This window comes from Periplaneta americana, chromosome 16 (genome assembly GCF_040183065.1).
Source record: "Periplaneta americana isolate PAMFEO1 chromosome 16, P.americana_PAMFEO1_priV1, whole genome shotgun sequence".
In the NCBI taxonomy this organism is placed as follows: Eukaryota; Metazoa; Arthropoda; class Insecta; order Blattodea; family Blattidae; genus Periplaneta; species Periplaneta americana.
In genome coordinates this window covers 150,305,939-150,319,971 of record NC_091132.1, presented here as the reverse complement: position 1 = coordinate 150,319,971, position 14,033 = coordinate 150,305,939, and the positions used below count along the sequence as shown (strand labels likewise).

At 38.8% G+C, this 14,033-nt stretch overlaps 2 protein-coding genes across 11 annotated transcripts in view; one reads left to right on the top strand and one right to left on the bottom strand.

Moving 5' to 3' along the window:
- The window catches only part of LOC138691322 (uncharacterized), a 259,737-nt gene that overhangs the window by 59,917 nt on the left and 185,787 nt on the right, over positions 1 to 14,033 (top strand). The window lies entirely within an intron of this gene.
- Positions 1 to 14,033, bottom strand: part of LOC138691317 (zinc finger protein ZFP2-like) — a 499,579-nt gene that overhangs the window by 466,268 nt on the left and 19,278 nt on the right. The gene's annotated exons all lie outside the window — the stretch shown is intronic.

Genomic DNA, 14,033 nt, shown 5'->3' with positions numbered 1-14,033 from the left:
AGAAGATTATTTATTTTAATACAAAGCGCTGTGCTGCACTCGCCGATGTTCTCGGTCTACTACGCAATCACACCAGTTCAGTGGCTGTGACGTCATAAGTATTTGTGCGGAGTCAGTAACTCAAGAACCATGCCTCGCATTTACATGCGGCAAATTACATTCTACTTAGATTGAAAAACGTGTTTGATTAAAGCCAACTTAATTTTATCGCGGACTGCTCCTTTAAGTCAATAACCTACAATTCAGCTATAGCAATGTGGTATCATAACTTGGGGTTTGTTTACTTAATGTAATTAGATTTAATTTGATTAGTTTCGCAACAATTGGACTTCCTGTTATATCCTGTTATTTAAATATTTAATTTAGGGTTGATTTATCAACTCTTACTGTGCAAGATGCCCCTTATTTCAATAATTCTATATCACGTTAAATAGTCATTGTCTACACTAAAGTATTATAGTCATCCCTCATTTCTCATCTTAATGGCGAACTGACGTGACATGAGACAGCGAGTTATAGGTCTAGTTGAGGCTGGATATGGGGCTAGATCTACTGGCTGTTTGGTCGGTGTTCCTGGAAGTACAGCCGCGAGGTGGGTTCATCGTTACCAAATCGCCCTATTCCTGGGCGTCCGCGGATTTCTTTATCGGAAGAGGATGCTCTCTTATTCGAGACATTTCGACAGGACCCCATTCGGACTGCTAAAGAAATAAGAGCAGCATCTAACTTTCCCGGTTCTTCAAGACTGTGACCAGCAGGTTGAAGAACAGCGGTATTAGGAGCCGGAGGGCTGCGCAAATGGAAATATTGGTGGAAGCACAAGCTGTCGACCATCTTGCCTTCGCTACCAATCGAGTGGATTTCGATTGGAGAAATGTAATTTTCTCCGACGAAACAATCATCTCGAGTGATTACGAAGGTCCTGTCCGTGTCTATCGTGTGAATGGTCTTCGACATGATCAGCGCTATGTGCACCTACGTGAAAGATCGGGGCGCTTTAGCATATCGCGTTGGGGTGGATGTCTTACGATGGACCTGGCGTTATAGAACGCATCGATGGCCGGTTTAATGCGGGAACTTACGAGCACATTCTGGAAAATATGTTAACTTCCAGGTAAGATTTATTTTTTTGACGAGGTTCAGCCCACTTGTAAGACCCAGAAATTGGGCATAAATTATTCATATTTTTCGACAAATTAGACAGTCGAGGAACTCTGAAGAAATTAATTACACCTCATTAAAAAGAAAAGTTTTACCTGGGATCGAACACGAGACGTTTCGGTTAAGTAGTGGAACCGACACGCCACTCTATGAGCTACCCAGACAAGGCAGTGACAGCAGCAGTCTAGAATGTAGATCCCATAGCAGGCATTTGCCATTCGGTACAGAGAAGCAATGCTATTTTGTGACCCGAGCTACATTGTGAAATCGTGGCCTTAAATGGCTGTCTTCTTCGTGATCCTTATTCTGGTCCTTGTCCTTGTTGTGGTCCTTGTAACAACTCTTGTTGTATTTGTCATGGTACGTATCGTTACGTCGATATCGAGTGAACCGCGCTGTAGAACTTTAACTTCCGACAACCAAGAGTGGTCTCATTCCTTTTAAGGGTAACTGTACGTGAAAACCCTATCTTTTACGAAGAGGCTAAAAGAAAAGAGAAAACGCTATAATCAAAGAAAGGCTTCTGGAAAGATGAAAGACTATTGACAAAATGAACGACCGTGAAAAGAGGGCAGTAAGGAAAGTTTGGAAAGAGAAGGCAAAAAGTTATGGTAAGAAGAAAATAGAACAGGAGAAGGTGGAACAATATGTAGACGAAAATAGACCACCAGGTTCGCCTTTCTTAGAAACGAGTAAATCAAGAGACACTGGAAAAAGTGTGAGACTGAAAAAGGGAAGAGAATGGTCAGAAGAAATAGATACACACTACAGCAAAAGATAAAGGAATTGGAGCAGGTAAATAGAAGAACTAACGCAAGACTAGAAAAGTATAAAAAGAGATAGACTCGGTTAAAGAAAAGTAAGCAAATCCTACACGAAAGCTCAAGAAGGAAAGTCCACAATCTGCTGCATAGTCAAGATCAAAACAGTGAACATCTAGCATACTGACAATTGTTGTTTGCAGAAGTTATTGGCAAGCAAATACAGGAGAATCTTACTTACTTACAACTGGCTCTTAAAGAACCCGCAGGTTCACTGCCGCCCTCACATAAGTCCGCCATCGGTCCCTATCCTGTGCAAGATTAATTCACTCTCTATCATCATATCCCACCTCCCTCAAATCCATTTTAATATTATCCTCCCATCTACGTCTCGAGTTCCCCAAAGGTCTTTTCGCTCCGGTCTTCCAACTAACACTATATATGCATTTCTGGATTCGCCCATACATCCTACATGCCCTGCCCATCTCAAACATCTGGATTTAATGTTCCTAATTATGTCAGGTGAAGAACACAGTGCGTGCAATTCTGCGTTGTGTAACTTTCTCCATTCTCCTATAACTTCAATCCTCTTAGCCCCAAATATTTTCCTAAGAACCTTATTCTCAAACACCCTTAATCTCTGTTCCTCTCTCAAAGTGAGAGTCAAAGTTTCACAACAATACAAAACAACCGGTAATATAACTGTTTTATACATTCTAACATTCAGATAATTTGACACAGACTAGATGACAAAAGCTTCTCAACCGAATAATACTAGGCATTTCCCATATTTATTCTGAGTTTAATTTCCTCCCGAGTGTCATTTATATCTGTTATTGTTGCTCCAAGTTATTTGAATTTTTCCACCTCTTCGAATGATAAATCTCCAATTTTTATGTTTCCATTTCGTACAATATTCTGGTCACGAAACATAATCATATACTTTATCTTTTCGGGATTTACTTCCAAACTGATCACTTTACTTGCTTCAAGTAAAATTTCCTTGTTTTTCCTAATCTTTTCTGGATTTTCTCCTAAAATATTCACGTCATCCGCATAGACAAGAAGCTGATGTAACCCGTTCTATTCTAAACCCTGTCTGTTATCCTGAACTTTCCTACTGGCATATCCTAGAGCAAAGTTAAACAGTGAAGGTGATAGTGCATCTCCTTGCTTTAGCTTGCAGTGAATTGGAAAAGCATCAGATAGAAACTGGCCTATATGGACTATGCTGTAAGTTTCACTGAGACACATTTTAATTAATCGAACTAGTTTTTTTGGAATACCAAATTCAATATGAATATTATATAAAACTTCTCTCTTAACCGAGTCATATGCCTTTTTGAAATCTATGAACAACTAATGTACTGTACCCTTATACTCCCATTTTTTCTCCAATATATGTCGAATACAAAAAATCTTATCAATAGTCGATCTGTTATGCTTAAAACCGCACTGATAATAATAATTTCATCTACGTAGGGAGTTAAACTTCTCAAAATAATATTGGACAAAATTTTGTACGACGTCAGCAAAAGTGATATTCTTCGAAAGTTACCACAGTTAGTCTTGTCCCCCTTCTTAAAAATAGGTACAATTACGGACACCTTTCATTGTTCTGGAACAATTTCCTTTTCCCAAATAGCAAACACAAGTTTATAAATTTCGCTAGATAATGCGCTTCCACCCTCTTGTATTAATTCTGCTGGAATTTGATTGATACCTGGATACTTGTACCTTTTCAGATTTTCTATCGCAATTTCGACTTCTGAAAGTGTGGGTTCGGGCATAAATGGCTCAGCAGTGTCTATTTGAATTTCGTCCCAAATATTTCTATCTGGCCTATGTACATTTCGTACAGTGCGTTTGGAGCTCGCCCGTACTGTTCCGCAGCGGCCTTGGACTGGGTGAAGACTGGCACGCCTGCCACCAGAGTAGCACTGTAGCTACCGCTGACGCGCCAGACAGTCGAGTTGGATCTGTCGTGAGAGAAAGACGTCTGTCCGCGTGTTGTGAGTAAAATTGTATTGTCTCGTGGTGATAAAGTGTCTATTAATAATGGTTGAGTACCCTTTAGAACAACGTATTTTTCTTATTTGATGCGTATATGAAATACTCTTCTGCAAGAAGGTGTCGAAGCGAATTTGAACATCGGTTTGCAGATGTTCGAATTCCTAGCAGGTCAACTATTCATGACCTTGTCAATAAAGTCAGACGTGCAGGATCTTTTTTGAACAAGAAACATGTTCAACAACGCCGTGTACTGACAGAAGAGAAGCTTAATGAAGTAGAGGTCCGGTTAGAGCACTCACCACGCAAATCATTGCGACGTTTAGCACAAGAGGTTAACATCATTTCCAAGACGTCAGCTTTTGTGGCAACGAAACTTCTGAAACTTAAGCCGTACAGACTAACTTTAGTTCATGCTTTACAACCACAAGATTCTGTAAGTAGGGTTAATTATTGCAATTGGTTTTTGCAGTTCGTTCATAATGGCGACGTGGACCCACTTTTAACGTTCTTCACTGATGAAGCGTGATTTCATCTTCACAGTCACGTTTCTACTCAGAACAGTAGATACTGGGCTACTGAAATTCCCCATATTATTCACGAAGTTCCTCACCATGCTGCAAAGGTTGGAGTTTGGTGTGCAGTAAGTGCAAGAATTATCGGTCCCATATTTTTCGACACAACAGTTGATTCACACGTTTATGTAACTTCAATTTTAAATAATTTTTCCGCAACTAACAAGAAATGAACGATTCAGTGTCTGGTTTCAGCAGAATTCAGCTACAGCGCACACCACTACGAATTCTATGCATGAATTGTGAAGTGTGTCTGGTGACAGAATAATTAGTCCAGGATTGTGGCCACCTCGTTCCCCTGACCTATCTCCATGCGATTTTTATTTATAGAAAACGTTAAAGAATAAAGTGTACGCATCAAATCCGTACACGTTACAAGGATTGAAGGACATCACGAGAGATACCTATACAAGCAATCAGTCAACATGAACTTTTGCGAGTGAACCAGAACTGTTTTCAGAGATATAGGGAATGTGTTCGAGTTGAACGTCATTACTTTCAACATCTATAGTGACGCAGCTAAGCCTAATGTTAGTAGAGTAGTTAGAGTTTCGTACCCATGACTTGCCGGTCGTTTATGTGTAACTCTGGCGGCAGGCGCGCCAATCTTCACCCAGCCCAAGGCTGCCACGGAACGGTCCGGCCGAGCTACGAACGCACTATAGTCGCCAAAAATAGTATTTCCATCTGTTCAGGATTGAATGAGAGTCTGCAAGCAAGTCAAGATTCTCATCCTTGATCACATTTACCCTTGCCTAATATTCGTTCTTAAATTCCCTTATAACCTCATATAAATCTCGAATGTTTTTATTCTTAATATTTGTTTCTACCTCATTCAGTTTTTCCTTCAAGTAACCTCTCTTTTTATTCGTAAGTGTACGACTTGCTTGCCGTCTTTCATTGAAATAATTATCTCTATTCCCTTCAACTGGATCCTGCAAGAATTTCAATTTTGCCTGTTTCCTTCTTTCTACTACCATGCAACAATCTTAAACCACGGTTTTTTTCTTAGTTTCATACTAACCTACGCTCTGCTCAGCTGCAATTTGGTACTATCTCTGATATTTTTCCACACGCTATTAACATCTGACTCTTTCTCAACTTTGTAGGAACTTCCTAAAGTGGCAAACCTATTCGAAATGTCGACCTAATAATGTTGCTTAGTTTCCTCGTCCTTTGATTTCAGAATATTGAATTTACTAATATTAACTTGTTGCTCTACTCGCTTGGCTACTGATAGTCCTTCTCTTAATTCTCCAATTACCAAATAATGGTCAGAATTACAGTCTGCCCCTCTGAAAGTTCGAATGTCTACTATACTAGTATGTCTCCGTTTATCTATCAAGATGTGATCTACTTGGTTGTGTGTCAATCCATCTGGAGAAGTCCAAGTATATTTAAGCATATCCTTATGGGGAAATGTTGTACGTTTGACAATTAAATTTTCTGATGTCGCGAAGTTGAGTAATCTAACTCCATTGTCATTACTAGTTATGTGTAGGCTCTCTTTTCGAATAGTTGGTTTAAAAAGTTCCTCCCGTCCTACTTTAGCGTTGAAATCCTCCAATATAATTTTCGTTTGATATCTAGATAACTGATCAAAAGTATGTTCAAATTCTTCATAGAAGCTATCCTTTATATGGTCGTCCCTCTCTTCTGTGGGGGCGTGAGCATTTATAACTACGATATCGCACCATCAACCCTTTTTTTAAGTAGGTTATTTTACGACACTTTATCAACGTCTCAGGTTATTTAGCGTCTGAATGAAATGAAGGTGATAATGCCAGTGAAATGAGTCCAGGGTCCAGCACCGAAAGTTCCCTGCATTAGCTCATATTGTGTTGAGGGAAAACCTCGGAAAAACCTCAACCAAGTAACTAGTCCCGACCGGGAATCGAATCCGGGCCACCTGGTTTCGCGGGCAGACACGCTAGCCGTTACTCCACAGCTGTGGACCCCATCTATCCTTAAGTAATAAATATGATAACCTGTCACTGATAAATTCGACCTTTCTTTTTACTGCTGATTTTATTCTTTTATGAACAAAGAATCCTGTTCCTAATTGGTGATTATTGTTACCTTCCCCATAATACAACAAGTAAGCTCCTATTTGTGATATGCCATTCCCATCTAACCTAACCTCTTGTACTCCCACGAAGTCTATTCTATATCTAGCTAGTTCTCTTGCTACTAATGTTACCTCTCCTGTTCTGTATAGACTAGTAACGTTCCACATACCAAATCTCATAACCTTATTCCTTTGCTGTCATCGTGCCAGAGAATCAGTCTCATTCTGAGGCTTATTGTATGGATTCGTAACAAGCTGTTTTTTACGGTGATGGTTGTTAGCCCTTCGCCCAATCCCCAAACTGGAGGACCACACCCTATCGCCTGTCCACAACTGCTTATTCAATATATTCGTAGCTACCCTCCATATCTGGAGGCCGTCTCCTCTATCCGCAAACAGGAGAATTTTAATAAACATAAATCACTGAAAGTTAAGAAAGTATAGTCAAACTTTTGAGTGGAAAAATAGTTAAAGAAACCGTTATTGCAACAATTATACTTTGCCATATGTACTATTGATTACTTTTTCCCTTTACATAATTAATGTGATGCCAGTAATTTTGTCGAATTTACTAGGTCTTAACCATTTCTGGGTATCTTTCTCCATCTAACAGAAACATTTCCCCTTAACAATATTAAACAGACCTCCATGACTGTATAACTGTAACAGTAGAGAAGACAGATACCCTCCGTTGACACACACGTCCACACTGTGGAGAACAGAAAACACAAATGCCTAATATTTAAGTAACAAAATTTTTTTTTAAATTTGGTCAGTTATCTGGTGGTATTAAGTTATATTACTAAAGACTCTGATCAGTCAGCTTAACATTATTGTACATTTATCATAAATCTCATTTTGTTCTTCAATTTTATACCTTTCTCAGGGAATGACCCAAATACTTTATGAGTTGTGTTGGAAGTATTAAAATTGTCTCAACATTCTGGTCCTGACCTATACAAGAAATTTTACGTGAATCATATCATGTTTGCCAACTCTTAATTGGCTTTTTTCTTAAATAATCTCTATCTAAAGTCACCTGGTGATTCCGGTGACTTTGGACAGAATTACTGTTTTATATATTAAAAAAAAGGCAAGGAATAAATGTTTGCAGGTCCCCAAAAAATTCATTAACTTTTGCTTTGTCGTATTTGAACACGAGTCTGCTACTTTGTGCGATTGTTTCCAAATTAGAATAGTATAACTTATGTTGTGCCTTATATTTATACTACATAAAAAAATAAACAGTTTGTTTTCTGTTTGAAATTAGAAAAACTTTTCCCCTGTTGCAATGCAGCAGGATATGCTTAGCTAAAAACACATCAAACTCTAGAATTATTTCCAAAGAATGTATGAAGTTACCACTACTTGCTGAGCCAAATTTTTCATCAGATCCACTCAGTGAAATTCCTCGAAGTGCATGGCATTTCACTACGGCGACAATTCTGTGAAGGATATTACACCAATATTCTTTGCGTGACTGAAAATATTCAATCAATTTTCTGTCCACTGTTTCTATTGCTTTTTTTCTAGATATACTGTAAGGGTAATGAGGGATGGTCTACGTTCAGATGAATTTTCATGCTGATTAACATGCACATTTGCAATCTTCAAATAAGTGAATCCGGAATTTGAAAAGTGAGACTTGTTTTTACCAAGGAGATCACAACTCCGCATCCCTTCCTTCGGAATACATTTGCCATTACCGCAACACCTCATCATAACGCAATTTGCGCCTGAAGAGAGATTTTGAAAAATGTCTTATTGGATCTGCGTAACGTGTTTTTGACATTTCAAAATTCGATTGAACATTTTGCACACACCACACATTGCAACGTAATCTTTGGTATAGTTTCATTGATCACCTATTCTGCAGGATCAGAACTTCTTTAAACCCGTCTGTGAATGTGTATTTTTATTTCGTTCTATTTTTGTTTTGATACCTCGATTTTACATAAAGATTAATTTCTTTCTTGGAGACGTCAGGTAACCATATCCTAGACTGTATTAGACTGGCATATGTATTCTCTGACTTCGGAACATAGAAGCTGAGGAAGAGGCACCATGCAAAAATAAGTGAAGCAAAAAAATATAAAAGAGGCACCATGAATAAATAAGAGAAGCAAAAAAATATAAGTAATTTCGTTATCAACGATCCGTCGGGTAGTTTACACTCGTAACATTTCGTGCTTTCGTCATGAGTAGGCCCACACATACTGTACTTTACACAACTCTTGTTTTATTTAAGATTACTTTTAAAAATTGGAATATTGTACTGGCTGTATTTAACCTTAGCATCATACAAAGCTACTAACCCAGATCAGTGTACAAGGTGTACGAAAAATGCCGTCCAATAACAGCACTGTAGGATAGAGTAAATTATATTGATCAATTTAAGTGTAGGAAGCAACATTCCAGGATCCATACTTTCGGAGATATCGCAAAGAATCTGTCGGTCTAATGGGGCACATTGTCAAAACTATTCAAATCAATGAAAGGGGTTTACGAGTGATTTTTATACATACGATAATATGGACAACTGGGCTCTACATCAACAGATGCTTAAAAAGCCCACTATCCATCTCAAGGCATCCCCTACCTCGATGCACAACACTCTGGGTTGCCTTGCACACCTCATCTTCTTTGATGGTAGCAACGATCGCATGTAAGCGAGCGATGAGATCTTCGTTGTCCTCTGGGACCATCCTGTATACCAGCTCTTTGAAATGACCTCAAAGGAAGTAGTCTAGTGGATTCAGGTTACACGACCTCGGAAGCGAAGATACTGGCCCCCTGACCTATCCATCGTCTTGTATCTTACTTATTCAACTTCTGGCAGGACTCATTCGAGTAGTGGAAGGTGCACCATCACGCTGAACCACATATTACATCATTTGACGTAAGGAATGTCTTCCAGGAGGACGTGCAGATTTTCCCTCAGAAACAGGGCATAGTTTCTGCCAATCAGATGGCAAACTAGATGGTATGCTATGATGTTGCAGTCCATAAGCCCTGCCCACACGTTGATTCTCCAGTGAACATGATAACCCCTTTCCCTCACAGCATGCAGGTTCTCGTGAGTCCACTTATACTCTTTTGAGTGTTAAACACTCCTTCCCTTGAAAATGAGGCCTCATAGGATTACAGTATTCTTGTTACGAGGTCATCCTCTCTGTCGTGTGCCTCTACCAGCCAATTACAATACTGTGTGCGACTTGGACGACCACCCTCCATAGGATGCTGAGCAGAAGTGTATCTGTAAGGGTACCGATCGATCGTCCTCCCTCACAATATCATGGATGAGACTGTGATGCACTTGAAGTGTTCGAGCAATCTGTCGCATGCTCAAAGTATCGTACTCATCGATCATTGTCGGAACTCTCTCCTCCAACTGAGGTGTTCGTCGATCAGCCGCAAGGGCATGATCCTGAGTTGATGGCGCGGCAAGCATACTCGTTTCCCTCATGCATTTGTATAGACGCTCAAACTCATGGCGACTATGATGACGGCATGCAGGATATCTTTCCCTGTAAAGTGCTTTGGCTATGGAGGGACGATTACCACTCTCACCCAGGATAAGATGCCAGTTACAATACTCTGCTAAACTGTAGTCTCCATCACAAGCTATGCAACTGCACATCACAATCACAAATGCTTTAAATACTGCTAACAGTCACGTTTATTTTACCCTGCATTCTGAGTCTTTAATACTTAAGCGTTTTCATTGGTTATTGCTGGATGTGCTTTGTTTACAAATTGTGTTTTCAGTTCTGCAATGTGGAGCACAGGCAAGCTTTCTGTATCTTACTTACATATACATCACTGTTAAGAGCATAACAGTATTGAAGAAGTCGTGAGGGTTCCTTCCGAGGCATTAGAGTGATATTTAGGTCGTAGACCTTGCCTAAAGCTACATTACGTTCATTACCCCATTTGACCTGAGGTGAAAATTGCGAGTTACAGGGTTGGTTCCTATCCTTATTTTAATTGTCTCGATGAACTATATCACGGCTTGTGATTATTGGACAACATTTTTCGTACACTCTGTACAAAGGGAGCATTTTCTGTACACGTAAGTATTAGTGGGCAATCTTGACAGACGCGTTGCAGTAAGCATGGCATTTTAACTACCTTCAACTGCACTACCTACTACCACTTACAGTAACATGTTCATACATGGCACGCCAGAAGAAAATGCAACTGCCAACTGTTATTTCCCACAAATTTCTCACCTCTGGTTGTCTACTCTTTATCCATTAACAGCAATGGAAAAATTGCACTCTAATCTGCAGTCCATTCAAGAAACAAACGCACATGTCTGAAGGCTTTTCTATCTGGATCAGGACATACATCTACATGGTGTCTAGAACGCGACAATTCTGGTCTAAAAGCACATTTGCTTTATATTTTCGTAGCTTTAATGACAAACTTACTGTTTCCCTAAAGTGAGGAGGTAATAACATATCTCATGGTGTTACAAAACTACATAATTACATGTCAGGAGAGAACTTGAATTGTAGATGGAGTCGATAAAACTTTTTGCTATGAACTGGGATAACTTAAAAAGAGAGGTCTTGCAATGGTGCATCACCACTCAAGAATCTAATACAAACAAAGAGATAGAAACTGTCAATCGATTTCTGTTCCTTGTACTATACTAGATCTTCCTGGTAGAGTATTTGAGTGTCAGCATAGCCCTCTCTAGTCATGGCCCGGCCCTGGTAAATGTGGCAACGTCGCAGCCCGTCCTATCAGCCCAGCAATGTGCCATGTGTTTCAGTGTAAGACGCTCTCCTCGCTTGTGCATTTGCGCCTATATTTCCATTGTTATGTCTGTGGTAACAAACTTTTCATAACCATGATAGCAATGAATACATGTAGTGCCGAGCTGCTTAAGGAACTACGATAAAACAATAAAAATAGAAGACTAATATTATGAGTTGTTTTCGGTTTCCTAAAGATCCCGAAATACGCAGTAAATGGATTCGTTGGGTTCCACAGGCAGATAGATCACCAACCAACAGATCTGTGGTATGAAAGGAACATTTTCAGAAAAAGTGACTTGAGCTTTGTTGGGAACAGGGGCGTATTTTGCGGGCTACCGGGGTTACCGGCGGTAGCCCAAGGAAATTACAAAAGAAAAAGTTCATAATATAACATAATGTAATAATTTTGTATTATTAGTTTTACCATGGTAATTAAAATTAAAGTAATTGTTAGATATATTTTGTGTAATAATAGGGTCAGCGGTAGCCCAAACCCTTTAACCAGTATACGCCACTGGTTGGGAAATACATCGACAATGACGGAATGATGAGTTTTCGTAAACACGATCATCCAGCTTTATGTGAAGGTGCAATTCCGAATATGTTTCCAAATTCTCCTTCCTATCTAAGCAGAGTGAGTGGAACCAAATGGAAAAATCCGCAACCACCTTATAAATCGAAAGGAGGATGAAAGGAGAGAGACAGACGAAAAAACCATGTGTAGCATTTTTCTAATTTTTTTTTTTTTTGGAAAATGTATCAAAGAAACTATCTAAAGAAGAAGACAGGTCATTATGTAAAAACGATTCTTGTTCGCGATCATCCAGTTTTATGTGAAGGTGCAATTCCGAATATGTTTCCAAATTCTCCTTCCTATGTAAGCAGAGTGAGTGGAACCAAATGGAAAAATCCGCAACAGAGGAGAGAAGAAATTGACAACCTCCTTATAAACCGAAAGAAGGATGAAAGGAGAGAGACAGACGAAAAAACCATGTGTAGCATTTTTCTATATTTTTTTTTTTTTTTGGAAAATGTATCAAAGAAACTATCTAAAGAAGAAGACGGATCATTATGTAAAAACGATTGTTGTTGAACAGTGTATGAACTAGACGTAACTAATGCTCCTAAAATAACTGTTAGCATTGGAATAAACAGGGATTTCAGTGTGGAAACGCACGTGAATGGTGGACGTCTACCAGAATGAAGTTTTAATATGGACAGCCTCTAACTGTAGAAATTCTTTGCTCAGCTTCCATCTCTAATAGATTTTTGTGATTGTTACGTTTCATAAGATACCAATAACAAAAGCACTGTTGTATCCCAAATTGCTGCCTTGCTACAAAGTTTGAAATTGTTGTTGAAAACGATGGGAACTGTGATGAAAACAGCTTAAAAAAGTTTGATCTTTTATGTAATAAGTTTGATCTTATACTTACGAAAAAAATCTAAGTATATTTTATTTAACGACGCTCGCAACTGCCGAGGTTATATCAGCGTTGCAATGTGCCGGAATTTTGTCCTGCAGGAGTTCTTTTACATGGCAGTAAATCTACTGACATGGCCTGTCGCATTTAAGCATGCTTAAATGCCGTCAACCTGGGCCGGGATCGAACCCGCAACCTTGGGCACAGAAGGCCAGTACTATACAGATTGCACCACCCAGGGCGACAGTACGATTTGTCCTCAATAATTGTAAACTCTTTTTTAATTCATATCCAGTATGCCAAGTGTTACGATATGACTACCGCACCCTCGATAGCCTATCTAAGAAAACTTTCCTCGTTGTTTCAATATCTGAGAATAGACAGCTCTTGAAACATGTTAGGCAGTAATCAGACAGCGAAAAAATTGAAAATTCAAGTAGATGAAATTCAAGTAAAAGGAACTTAGCTACAAAAATGGACGACTGTTTGGGGTTGCTGCAAATAAAACAGAATATGATCTCGCGTATCGGTAACTTTTTTTAATCATAGCTGTATTTTGGTAATTTTAAAATGGTGGTAAGACTTGTTGCAGTTAAACAACTTACAGTGGCAGGTGCAGCAGAAATATGTAAAGATAACTTACAACAAATGCATGTGTATGGATTGCAAAACATTATGTATCATAACTGACAATAATAGGGTGAATCGCATATTGTTTAGTGAACTCCCTAAATATTCAGGAAGTCATTACTTTTCCTTTGAAATAGAATAACGATGTAGCTTATGCTTTTCTCGCATTTAACAGCTATGCAACAGGATACGACGGCAACTAATGTGCCATCCGACGTTGCCACGTAGTGTGGACCGGCCCATGACTAGAGAGGGCTATGGTGTCAGATAGACTAAAGTAAGATTTCAAACACAATAGCAAAATCTGCAGAATCTATCATAACTGAACATTAATTAAAACATATTTTCCCATCATATAAACAAGTATATAGTATATATATAAAAACCACAATACACATTCCCAGTTTCAGCGCTATTCCAAATCAGTTATGTATTCTCTTATTGGATATAAAGTTGTCAGATTTATTTTTATGTATAAAACTTGAACTAATGCCAAATCCTCCACAATATTTTACATATATACAGTAAGAAGATATTATAAAATTTTATTCCTACAAAATAACCTATATTTCATTCGAAATTACAAGATGCCCATGTAAATTATGTTTTAATTGTTATGAAAGACTTCTCCCTTGAAG